The sequence below is a fragment of the Helianthus annuus genome, chromosome 11, assembly GCF_002127325.2.
Source record: "Helianthus annuus cultivar XRQ/B chromosome 11, HanXRQr2.0-SUNRISE, whole genome shotgun sequence".
NCBI lineage: Eukaryota > Viridiplantae > Streptophyta > Magnoliopsida > Asterales > Asteraceae > Helianthus > Helianthus annuus.
Window position 1 is genome coordinate 167,390,635 of NC_035443.2, and position 14,431 is coordinate 167,405,065.

Here is a 14,431-nt window from a genome sequence, read left to right on the forward strand (position 1 = left end):
AATAGGTTAATTATAAACCTTTGTTCCAGATTAGGAAGCCCGGTAAAAGCTATCACCACTTATCGTTTGTGACTTATACTTGCTCAGGTAAATACATTTTGACTTATTTTCCCTATACGGGCTTGGGGTACGGTATTTAAAATACCGCTTGATCGGGCGCACAAGTCCTGCTCCCTATGGGTGTTCAGTCTTGAATAGCTTGTGTGATTTCGTTTAAACAGTCTTGTCTTACTTAAAGGCTTTGGGGGGTTATTGACCATGTCCCGGATATCCTTGGCATTATCTTACGAGATGGCCACGACCAGAGCACGGGGTGTAGGCGTACACCCGTCGTGTATAACTCTTTGATGTGGTGTGTCAATTAAATCTCTAGCCCGGACAGTAGATCCCGGGCCACCAGAGATATAAGTGCATGTAAATCGTTCACAAGTTTATATTATATAATTATCCCAAGTTAATAAAATATTTATGCCTTGTGCATTTAAATAAATTTTAAATCATTTTCAAAATGAGTCGGTTGATTTGTATTTACCAGTGTAAACTGACGTATTTTTCCCAAAAGATTAAGTGCAGGTACTATACGGAAATAGGCTGGCTGTTTCCTAGAGAGCGTCCACAATAGTCTCGCAAACTCGGACGACATTTATCTGTTGAACTATTATTTTATCTTATTTTATTGATCCGCCTGTGGATCCATTTCAACTACTGTGATATTTATTATTACGCTTTATTTAAAAGTTGAAATGTTTCTATTCTGCTTCCGCTGTGCATTATTATATTGTGTGGATTGTCTATGACGATGCCAACTACGTCACTGTACCCCACACCGGGCCCACCGGTGACACGTGGAAATTGGGGGTGTGACAAGCATCCCATTTGATTTTTACAATCGGTACGTGCTTTCTGCGAAGCTTCTTCACCTGTCGATCTTCAATCGACAAAGGTTTTTCTATAAATTTTAAGCTCTCATCTATATGCACATCTGTGTGTGGAATCACCAACGATTCGTCGGCGAAGCACTTCTTGAGATTGCAGATGTGGAACACATTGTGAATTCCATTGAGCTCTTCAGGCAAGTTTAGTTTATAGGCAACTGATCCGACTCGTTCAATGACCTCAAAAGGCCCTATGTATCTCGGACTCAGCTTGCCCTTCTTGCCGAAGCGCATCACCCCCTTCCAGGGTGACACCTTAAGTAATACTTTTTCACCCACTTCGAAGTGAAAATCCTTACGCTTTGGATCAGCGTAGCTCTTCTGCCTATCGCGGGCAGCCTTGAGACGTTCCCGGATCTGGACAATCTTGTCCGTCGTCTGGAAAACAATCTCTGGTCCCGATAATTGGACCTCTCCTACTTCCGCCCAACAAACAGGCGATCTGCATTTCCTACCATATAATGCCTCAAAAGGCGCAGCCTTTATGCTGGTGTGGTAGCTATTATTGTAGGAGAATTCGATCAGGGGTAGGTTTTTATCCCAATTACCACCTAGATCGATCGCACATGCACGAAGCATGTCTTCTAGCGTTTGGATAGTACGCTCACTTTGACCGTCCGTCTGTGGATGGTAAGCCGTACTAAAGTTTAAACGCGTGCCCAAAGATTGCTAGAAACTTTTCCAGAAGTGAGATGTGTATCTAGTATCCCTGTCGGAGATAATAGACACAGGTATGCCGTGTAAGGCTACAATCTTATCAACATAAAGTTGGGCTAACTTATCGGAGCTATACGTCTCCTTGATGGGTAGAAAGTGAGCTGATTTAGTCAGCCTATCGACTATGACCCATATTGTATCGTTTCCTTTCCTGGTCTTGGGTAACTTGGTTATGAAGTCCATAGTTACGCATTCCCACTTCCACTCGGGAAGTTCAGCCTGTTGTAGCAAGCCAGACGGCTTTTGGTGCTCGGCTTTGACTTGAGCACAAGTCAAGCACTTTGCTACATGGGCGGCTACAGACTTTTTCAAGCCTATCCACCAATAATTTGCCTTTAAGTCTTGGTACATTTTATCAGCACCAGGATGGACTGAGTATTTGGAACTATGGGCTTCCTGGAGAACAACATCTCGTAGTCCCCCATAAATCGGAACCCATATACGTCCATTCAGCCTAAGAATTCCATCCTTTCTAAGAGTCAACTGCTCCTCAGTTACTCCCAGCTTTTCATTTGGATAATTAGCTTCCAACACAGCCTCACGCTGCGCAGCTAATATCCTTTCCATCAAATTATTTTTAACTTCAATGCTCTTGGCATTGATTCGAATGGGTTTTACCCTTTCTTTCCTGCTCAATGCATCGGCGACTACATTCGCCTTACCGGGATGGTACCTGATTTCGCAGTCATAATCATTCAGGGTTTCCATCCAACGGCGTTGTCTCATGTTCAACTCCTTCTGGTTGAACAGGTGCTGGAGGCTTTTGTGATCAGAATAAATCACAAATTTAATACCATAAAGGTAGTGTCTCCATAACTTTAGTGCAAATACAACGGCACCCAATTCCAAATCATGGGTGGTGTAATTCTTTTCATGCACCTTTAATTGCCTTGAAGCATAGGCAATCACTTTGCCCTTCTGCATAAGCACACACCCCATGCCTGTATGTGATGCATCGCAGTAAACCACGAATTCATCTGTACCTTCCGGTAATGTCAACACAGGTGCGTTGCTTAGCTTCTGCTTCAGTATTTCAAAGGATTCTTGCTGCTTCGGGCCCCAAATGTACTTTTCTTTCTTCTTGGTCAAGGAAGTCAAGGGCGCAGCAATCCTTGAAAAATTCTCAATAAATCTCCGGTAATATCCTGCTAATCCCAGGAAACTACGGATTTCGGTAGGCGTCTTTGGCTCTTGCCAGTTCATGACCGCCTCTACCTTAGCGGGATCCACTTGAATACCACGCTCACTCACAACGTGTCCTAAAAACTGGACCTCTCGTAGCCAGAATTCACATTTAGAGAATTTGGCGTAGAGTTTCTCACGTTGTAGTAATTCGAGAATGCAACGAAGGTGCTTCTCGTGGTCAGCTTGATTCTTGGAATAGATAAGGATATCGTCAATGAAGATTATGACGAATTTATCTAGATACGGCTTGCAAACGCGATTCATGAGATCCATGAACGCAGCCGGTGCATTTGTGAGCCCAAAAGGCATCACTAGGAACTCGTAATGACCATAACGAGTCCTAAATGCTGTCTTATGTACATCTTCATCTTTGACCCTTAGTTGATGATAGCCCGACCTTAAGTCGATCTTTGAGAAGTAGCTTGCTCCTTGCAGTTGATCGAATAGATCATCGATCCTTGGTAAAGGATATCTATTCTTTATGGTAACTTTATTCAGCTCTCTATAGTCGATGCACAACCGCATTGATCCGTCCTTCTTTTTTACAAATAGGACAGGAGCTCCCCAGGGAGATGAACTAGGTCTGATAAAACCTTTCGCCAGTAGTTCATCCAACTGGGTCCTCAGTTCTTTCATTTCCGTTGGCGCTAGTCTGTAAGGTGCTCTTGCTATCGGAGCTGCTCCAGGAATGATGTCAATTCTGAACTCCACTTGTCTATCTGGTGGCAAACCAGGTAGTTCTTCAGGAAAAACCTCGGGGTATTCAGAAATGACGGGAAGATCCTCGATCTTCGGCTTTGGTTCTTCAATTATCACCTGAGCCATGTAAATTACACAGCCTCTGTTCAAACACCTTGAAGCTTTCAGCATAGATACGTCTTCGGGCAATCCGTAATGCGTATCCCCTCGAATGGTAAGAGATTCACCATTCGGAGTCTTTAAGACTATTTGCCTCTTGCCGCAGATGATTTGGGCCTGGTTATGGGATAACCAGTCCATGCCTAGCACGATGTCAAAACCCGCAAGTTTGAAAGGAAGTAGAGATAAAGGAAAAGAATGGTTCCTAATGGATATTTCACATCCTTCTAGAACGGTAGAGACGGTTTCTATCGTGCCGTCTGCCAACTCTACTTCGTAATTTACGTCTAGGGTTTTGATTGGCATATTTAGTAGTTGGCAAAATTTCTGGTCTACAAAGGACTTGTCAGCGCCAGAATCGAACAGTACTCTTGCAAATATATTATTTACGAGAAAAGTACCTGTAAGCACATTGTCGTCCTTGACCGCTTCCTTTGCATCCAAGCGAAAAACTCTCGCGTTTGTCTTCTTAGTCTCTTCTGCCTTCTTGGCATACTTCGGGCAATTACTCTTTATGTGCCCCTTTTCATTACAATTAAAGCAGGTTGCATCCTTTATCTTTTTGCACTCCACTGTCTTGTGATCCTTGGACTTGCATAGTCCACATGATGGAGTCTTTTGTTGCGACTGTGAACCAGACGCAAACCTACACTTCCCGGAGTGAGGTTTCTTGCAGACCTTGCAGTGGGGTCTTCCATCAGATTGCCCCTCCTTCCTTGCCTCCGACCCTTTCTTGCCCTCACCGTTTCCACGGTGCTTTTTACCGGACTTTCGTGAGGTATCATCCTCACGCTTTCGCTTTTCAGCCTCCTTGCTCCTTTGTGCCCTCAGACGGACAGCATCAAGTGTAAGAGACAAGGAGAGGTCAGTAACTGACCTGAAGGTCGTTGGCCTAGAGGCCTTTACGCTGGCCTTGATCGCCGGCTCTAAGCCCCCAATGAATCGGGCAATTCTTCGTGGTTCTGGTGTCACAAGATATGGCACCAGGCGTGACATAGTGTTAAAGCTTGTCAGATAAGCTTGACAATCCAGGTTTGTCATCACTAGTGAGACAAAATCAGCCTCAATCTTCTCAACCTCGTGCTGAGGGCAGTAGTTTTCTTTTATGAGGGTAATAAACTCCCCCCATGACATTTTGTACAAGGCAGACTTACCTGAAGCCTGCACCAGAGCTCTCCACCACGCCAGGGCCTCGCCCTTGAATGACTGGGACACAAACTTAACCACGTCCCTCTCAGCGCACCCGCTGATGTCCACAATCGTGTCCATCTCGTCCAGCCAGGTGATACAGTCAACCGCACCTTTCTCCCCTGTAAATTCACGGGGCTTACATGATACAAAGTATTTGTAGGTGCAACCCTTAGCACTGGACGCATCAGTATATTCTCTCTCGCGATGAACGCTGTGCTCAGTAGACGAATGCTTGTCGTCATCTTTCTTGGGTTCAGAGGGTGGTTTGGAGTGTGTCTTTGGTTTAGAGGGTGGTTTTGACACAGATCTGCCTTGAGACTCAGTATTTTGACGATCAATCGCTGCCTGGACAGCATTGTTGATCAGAGCCTTCAGTTGTGCGCCTGTCAAATGTACTGACGCATTGTCATAGTCATCTTCATTCGTGTGGCTGTTCTCTCCATTGGGATCCGCCATTGTAACTTGAATCTGTTACAGAAGATAACAAAATTTTAATTTAGGAGATTATTATATGTTTGTCTTTTATGACAATTTGTCAACCATGGTACAGAGACCATATTTGGTTAACTTTTTATTTCATTAAATATTAGGATTTGAATATATCCTATTTTAACTATATAAATAGTATGGGCGGCATAAAGCCTAATCACGATGATGTTTTATAATATTAGCCGAGATTCCAGAGAATCAAAGGCATAGAGAGTTGAACCGTAGTTCTTTTATCTCTTACTGACAGAGAGTCATAGACTACTTCTGCCTTTTGTCTTATAAGACAATTATTATGGCCCATGGGCACTACACCTCTAATGGATGTCTTAATATGGTTGGCCCGTAGGCACTACATCACTAATGGATGTTTTGATAATATTGGCCCGTAGGCACTACATCACTAATGGATGTTTTAATAATTCTGGCCCGTAGGCACTGCATCACTAATGGATGTTTTAATAATACTGGCCCGTAGGCACTGCATCACTAATGGATGTTTTTATAATATTGGCCCGTAGGCACTGCATCACTAATGGATGTCTTTATAATACTGGCCCGTAGGCATTGCATCACTAAATGGATGTCTTTATAATACTGGCCCGTAGGCATTGCATCACTAAATGGATGTCTTTACAATATTGATCACCTTCATTGGTGATTTAACCCACGATCTATATATCATTTAGTTGGGTTTTGAAATCCTCAAAGGATTATTGTATAAGAATGACGTGCGTGATTATAACGAATCACATCTGCCATGAATGTTAACATGCGTACAGAGGTTAACAGGGAATCAGAATCTTTTCAGCTAGGTCGTACCATCTTGACTGATCTTAAAAGACCCCAAGCTAGGTTTCACCCCCTTAAGATTCTTTATTTAGGCAGATCAATGTAAAAGGAATGGTTTTGATTTATTTTATATGTATTAAAACAACACTCATAACATACATTCCAAAATCTCAAATACAATTACATATTGCCCTAAACGGGTCTTTCAAATAATACATACCTCCATAGAGGTTTTTAAAATAAGTGACAAGTCCACGCAGGGACTAATACAAGGTAGGTGTCCATGCAAGGACTAAATATAAGTCCACGTAGGGACTGAAATACGATAAGTTGTCCACACAGGGGCTTATTTTAGAATAGAAATTACATTCGTACTACTATTAAGGGCTAGTGGTCACGTTTCTTCTTTTTGCCCTTTAGTAGGTTCGCCAAGCCCTTGAGAAATCCTCGGTGGCTTTTCTTTTCTTCCTCGAACTCTCTCTCCACACGATCTAGTCGATGGAGTATTTCTTCCTGTTCAGGAGGAGAAAATCGTGGTTGTGGCGCTTGATGTGGAACTGGAGGTCTGGGAGGTATTGGATACCCATGAGCTGAGTAATCCGGTGGTCCCATGTTTCCATGTGCTCCGTCAGGGTAGCGCGCATTATATCTTGCCGACACCACATATGGGTCGCGCTCATAGCCGTAGTTATATTGTGCTTGTGACGGTTCGAACGGGTTGTAAGCCGTTGGACCTGTGTAAGCTGGTATGGGTTGGTCATACCCAAATGGTGGCGAATTTCGTGCAGTAGGTGCGGAGTTCGCTTCCTGTATAGGACTTGAAGGTCCTTCTTCATGTAGTGGCGGATAGTGGCTACTACTAGAATGTCGAGGAGTGCTGAAGTGGTTACCCCCTCCTCCTCGTGTAGACATACGAGCATTGGTCCTCCTACGCCTCGGCGGATCAGGTATTACTGGTTGTGCCGGTGGCGGAGGTGGTGGCGTAACTGCCTCAAAGCGTGAATCCTCAGATGGATCCTGTGGATGTCTTGGTTGCGATGTCTGATGAGATGGTGTGTTGTACCACTCATGTCGGTCAAACAAGGCCATAAAGCTGTCTGGGCCTTGATACTGCGGACCATGATATGAAGATCCATCAGATACTTCTATCGGATGCGTGGGCGTACCACGAGCTGGTTCAGTTGGATCCTCATCTTCCTCCATAGGATCTTCAGAAAAATGGTCTTGTGGCCCTAGTGGAACAAAACCTGAAGGTTCCTGTATGTAGTCAGCCGGATTAAACTGAGCTACGTAGTATGGACTAGGGTCGTCATAATTCCGGTGCGAAACCGAACGTTGCAGAGGTATGAAGGAAGGTTGTGGGTTGTTGGGATTATTTTCTGAATCTGGTCCAAAGGAGTGCCGGTAGGATGGCGTCGAGCTGTGCGAAGTGGAATGCCTCGCTGGTTCGTAAAGATCTCTTCGTCGTTGTGGCTCTTCGCTCCTTGTCATCGAAGGATGTCTTGTACCAGATGGTCCAGCTTCTTGATCGTGATGTGTCACGATTTCTCCTCGGCCTCTTCGTCCCCTTCCTCTTCCTCGGAATATAACAGGTGGCATTTTCCTGCTCCAAAACTTATTAAAAATCGAAAATAAAAGACAAAAAGGAGTAATAATCCGAATTTGTCCTAAGTTCTTGTCTAGACTCAAGTATGTGCAATTGTGTCACTGAGATTAAACACGATGCCTATTGTGTTTAATTCACTCAATGTTGGCTCTGATACCAACCTGTCACACCCCGATTTCCACGTGTCTCACCGGTGGGCCCGGTGGGGGATTACCGTGACGATGTTGGCAACAATATAGTCAAACCACACAATTATATAATGCACAGCGGAAGCATAAGATAAATATATAAATTTCAACCTCTGATTGTAATATCAAAATGTATTACAGAAGTTGAATATCCACAGTGGATCGTAAATACAGATAAAGTATTGTTCCATCAGATACTGCAATCAAGCTTGCGAGGCTTATCCCGACGCTAGGGAGCTAATACCAGCCAATTACGTTTAGGTACCTGCACTTAATCTTTTTGGGGAAAATACGTCAGTTTACACTGGTAAATACATTCAACTGACACATTTGAAAATGTTTATTAAAATTGATTTGAATGCACAAGGCACAAACTCTTTTTAACTTGGGAAAATTCATAATGATCTTGTGAACGTTTTACATGTTCTTTTTTTTGCGTTCAGTAGCCCGGGTCGTGCCGGGTTAAAGATTTATAGACACACCACGTTTGCGTAAAACCGTAGTACAGAAACCAACGGCTACGTCTTTTAGTTTTTAATGTCGACACTTTATACCGGGTGTACGCCTACACCGGGATGTCGATGGTCGTGGCCATTTCGTAAAATGATGCCGAGGATATCCGGGACAACGGTCATTAAACCCCCCAAAGGCTTATAAGCAACAAAACTGTTTAAATGAGCCAATCATATTTAATCAATTAACCACCTAAGCGATGGAAGTATATAATGCTCAATCAAGCGGTATTAGTATACCGTAACCCAAGCCCATATAGGGGAATAAGTCAAAAGTATTTACCTTGCAAGTATTAATCCTTAATTTAGATCAAGTCACCGATAGCTTTTACTGGGGCTCCTAATCTGGAACGAAGGTTTTAATTAACCTCTTAGAATCCTAACGGTCCTTGTATTAGCCGTAGCTTAAACCGGTTGATTCCGATATATAGATATGGTTAATTCGCACGGAAAGGCGAAAACCGAGAATGGAGTATGATTTGGACCCAACAAGTTCAGAGACTTGTTTTTATATGGGTCAATGGTTCATACTCTGGATTTTGGGGTTCAAATAGTATAATTTGACCCGTATCGGCTATTGCACGAAAACTAGTTCCATGAGCCGTACCGTGTGCGCAAATAGGCGAAACGGTTAACCATAAGAGTCGTACGCTTATTTCCTAAGTCAATATGCCTTAAAAGTATTTTGGTATCAGTAGGATACCTTCCGTAATGCCCGTAACGAGTTTAAGTTTATATTATGCCCCGTAGGGGCTTTTCGGTCATTTTAAAGACTTTAAAAGGGATTTTCGAGTTCTACAGGAAATCTGAGTTTCCCGAACAGCTTATAAAGCTTAAAATACTTTATTTATTATTTAAAATCAGTAGCAACTGGAATCGGGTCAAAAGACCTTGTAGAACTCTCGTTTTGGCCAAAAAGGGCATATTCGGTATTAACCGAACCGTAGCCATAACCGCAGGTTATGAGCAAGGTAAAAATTATTAAAAATCTTTAAAATTCCCAAAATATTATTTTACCACAGTGGGTAAAAGTTTTGGTGACGAAAACTTGGGTTAGATGGGCGTTATGCTAATTGCGCCGTTAATTACAAAACTTTCTAAAAAGTGCGCCTTTTAGCATAACTCTCATTCTAGACCTCGGATTGACGTGAAACTTTAGGGACATGCTTATAATTTAATAAGAAAGGTTTTGGTCCGTTCACGTGTCCGAAATACTCGCTTTAATTTTTAAAAGGCCGTTACGGTCAACTTTTAGGCGAATGACGGAAATGCGCTAAAGACTCGGATAACTCATGAACCGACCACAGAGGTTTTTACCAACATGTGACCTGGTCCTAAGAGAGTCCTAAGGTATATTTATACCTCACTAAAACGGGTCAGAACTGAAGTCAAAGCAAAAGTCAAACTTTTGCGACATTCGGCTCCGAACCGGTTCTATACAGTAAATGATCGATTCAAACGAGCGCAAACAAGTTTATATACTTATTACCATGATTTATGATTGTCAAAACAGGTTCCATAACATATATTACAGATTATGCTTAAATCGCTAAAATAGCTTTCTGTTGACTTTTTAACCGCACGTTTGACTCGATAATTGACATAGTTAGAGTGGTGATCAGGGGGAACCATTTTAGAGTTTTAATACCCACATAAATACCAACTCATAACCATTTTTGATTCGTCATAAGACTGAACCATTTGCAAGATATTGCAATGACAACCGTTAGTTACGACGGTTGCGTTTATGAGCTATAACTATGGAAATGCAAGACCAAATTGATTGTGAACGACTTACAGAAGTGTGTTCTTGATTATAGAACAGAAGAGAATGCTAGGGAGCTCTTGAAATGATCAGTTGTAAGTGTTTTGTGTTGTGTGATTTGTTATGCACAAGGTGTGGCTATTTATAGCCAAAGGAAGCAACTTATGATCATTACAAGCACTACAATCAGTCCAGAGCTGATGGGTAGATGTCCCCTAAGTGTATGGGTTGAGCATAGGGTGCCCATGCCCCATAATTATGTGCATGATCGTTCACAAGCTCCAAAAGTCAAGAAACTACAACTTTCTGCATCTGGGCGTCGTACGCGACCCGCATGGACATTCCATGCAACTCTTACGCGGGTCGCCTGGGATCAGAAAATCAGACGCGTAATAGAGGAGGCTCGCGGCCCGCCTCAACTTATGTTTAAACCTTACGCGGGTCGCGTGAGGTTATATTTTCTTAATTTTTCAAATCTTTTACAATGATTACAGAATCGGGCCATTAATAACGAAATCTTTCGTAATGATTTGCCTGACCTTTCGGATTTGAAGGGGTAACTTTGCGGTTTGGCCCTCGGTTATTTACCGATAGGGGCCTCATGTTAATTACCCGCATTATTAAGTCCCCGGTTTATTTATTAATTGTTCAGAAAGCCTTAGCTTTCATTATTGACGCTTTTAACCTTTCTTTTACGAATTCGATCGTAACTTTCTCGTTTCATATCGAAACTTCGCGGAATTTATATATATTATTTTAGTGAGTGTATAATACTGTTACAAAGTCTTGGGAACGTTAAAGGGTCACTCAGAGGTATTATTAAACATGTTGACACAGTTAACCCCTGTAGTTTGCAATCTCTCACTTTCTTCCGCGTTTTATTTTTGTACGATCTATAATTTATTCGTTTGAAGGTTTAAGCATTATTTAGGGATACTATACAGTATATTTACCCTTGTTGACATTTATAACCCTCGAATTTATATATACTTTCAAGGTTTGTCAAAATTAGTCCTTTATTTATTATAGATGCCACGTGTAAACAAATGACACGTGTTAACACATCATTGGACACAAAAATTCGAGGTGTTACACATTATGATGCATTGATAGTTTGTCATAGCTCTTGGATTTCTATGGTTTTATCGTTTTGATAACCTCTGATTGGCATTCGAGTTTGAGGAACCATTTGACATGAGTTAAGAGGAACTGAGATGAGCATGCAAATCGCAATATTATTGTGGGTGCACACACAATAATAATGTGAGGTGCATGCGAGTCCCAGTGAGGCTTAACAAGTGAAAAAGGGGTTCCGTTCCGTTATTTGATCGATGTGAAATACAACAGTCTATAGGAGTCGTAGCAGTGATTGTCTCCTACTCGAATGCGACCTTTTCATTTCCCTCTGAATCCTTGTGAATCTCGAAGCTATCGAGTATACCTGAACACCCATCTGAACGTCTAGCGAACTGTGTAGAATGCTAGGTGCTTCTACGGACGTCCCTGAGTTAGATGTCACAGTGTCGAATGATTGGTCTATACCTCCCTCAATTCTCTCTGTTTGCCGAAACTTAATGTATTGACGTCTTAGATCCCGAAGTGCGATCACTGCTGCAACACTCTTGTAATGGACCGTGTATTACTCAAGCAACTTGCAACATCGGTGGACAAAAGGATGATCGTAGTATCTCACCGACTTCAGTATTAGAGCGGCCTTGGTTTCTGGCAACGAACACCAGCAAATTGGATTCAGTCGAATCCTTAACCCTAGTAAGTAATTTATGGGAGTCAACACATACGAATCAATCGGGACATGATCGATGACAACTGACTATAGGGTGGAATGTGTAACTGCCCGCACCAAGAGTAACGCCTTAGGACGTGACACGCAAATGTGACAAGATGGACCCAGTTGGTGAAAGATTTTAGGGCCTCGACTCAAGCAACGACAGAAGAGGCAGCAGTCACGGCAACATGAAGGTACTCGTAACCGTAGCCTGTTGTATGGAAATAAAGGTGACTTCGACAAGGATTGACTATTATTAAATCAAAATATCAACAACCAAGGGAACGATGACAGTATTGGGAATCCACGTGACCGTAACAACACGGGAAATGATGCTCATGGAGGGGCATTTAGGATTGGCGTAGGCGACGCCAGGCATAAAAGCAACATGTTAGCTTGTATGGGTAGCTAATTGCTTCATCTCTGTTTGGCTTAACCTTGAAGCCTTTGGAAACCAAACCTGTTGTGGAACCGACTGATGGCAAGTCAAAGGAAACCTCCTATGCTCATTGGGATGCAAACTCGACCTTGTGGGACAAGTGCTCGACATCGACCTTCCTTCTATTATTCTTGATGGTTACAACGCAGTAGTTACTGTGGATTGGTTATCCAGGAATCACGCAAATATACCCTGTGAGGAGAAAACTTTGTGTGGAGAATCATTATTTGTTCTAAAGCATCAGAGTGGTGCAAAAGTTAGCGCTATTTCAGCTATGAAGGCCAAAAGTGTCTACGGAGGGATCACCCCGCTATGTTAGCAACCGTTACTGATGTTGAGGCTAAGGAAAAGAGGATCGAGGATCCGCCAATTGTTCGTGATTCCTCTCAGTGTGCTACCCGAGTTGCTTTTAGACTTACTTCCACCACTGTTAGGTAGAATTTCAGTTTGATCTCACGACAAGGGCAGCCCTGATTACTTGTGCTACATACCGTCTTGCACCAGGAGGGTTGTAAGGACTATCTACAAGAACTGTTGGACAGGAGTTTATTGGACATAGTTTTTGTTCGCTTTAGGGAGCCCCAGCTATATTCGGGAAGATAAAGCCTTTTCGTATGTGTACTGATTATCCAGAACTCAACAAGGTGACAATCAAGAACTGTTTGCCTCGATCATGTATTGAAGGAAGACCAAGAGGAGAATGTTCCTGAAACGGCATATCGAACGCAATACGGCCATTGCGACTTTGTACACCATGGCTATTGAGTTAATCAACACACCAGCAGCTTTATAGACCGCATGAATCGACTGTATTTATGGATGACGTTCTGAATCATTTCCAAGAGGAAGGAACATCACAGAGCTCCTGAGGGAGGAGCCACTCCGAGCGAAATCTTGCTAAAAGGTAACGTCTGGAATCGAGAGGTACATTTTGGTCGTATAAACAACGAAGTGGGAATGCACGTGGATCTCGCTAAGATCCATTTTGTTAGAAACCGATCGACACCAAAGATCCCTTCAAGGATACAACAATTTCTTGGTCTCACTAGATACTATCGCAGATTCATCACAGGATTGTCGAAGATCACGCAGCTCTAACCTCTTTAGCACAACAGGGTGCTGTGTATTCATGGGAGACAAAACAGGAGGACGTCTTTTCAGTTTTTGAATTTCAACTCTGCAATACACTAAGCATCGCTTCTATCCGAATCAGAGTCTCAGTTACACACCGACGCAACACGCAGAAAGTCATGATCTACTCGGTGGATTTACAGGAAGATTTGCACGCGTCACAACCTACGGTGGAAGCCATGGTCTTTGGATTTAAGCTGCAGGCATTACTTGGACGGTACCGAATGCACTACCTAGACCAATTACAAGAGCCTCCCGTATACCTTTGTTTCGAAGGAGCTAAACATGTAACGACATCGCTGGATGGAGCTATTGGATAATTACGACTGTGAAACCTGAACAAGTGTGAGCTTTGTAACTCACTATCGACTCTAGCATACCCGATCAGATTCGTCCTGTTTACACCGAGAGGTTGAAGGAAGAGAATTTTCAAGTTGGACCCATGCGGGGCATGGAGGACCAACTTCTAACAAGTTGGACGATATTCGCTACTTCATGGAACGACTACGGATTCCACTATACGACAATCCAAGGGAACTTGTGTGGAGCGAAGCGCATCGGCCACGATATTCTAGTCATCTGGATTTTGATGGAATGTATTAAGATCTAAAGATCTTGTACTGACAACTGGGCTTGAAGGCCTACGCAGCGAAGCATGTGAACGACGTTTGACTTGTGCGAAAGTCAAGGTGGGATATTAGCAACCAGAAACACATGTATGGAAATGAGAACAGACTGCCATGGATTTTGTCACTAGTCTACTTACAACTCGAAACGGAAACATTATCACCTGGGTGATCATTGATGGACTCAAGTTACCAGTACACTTCCTTGCAATCA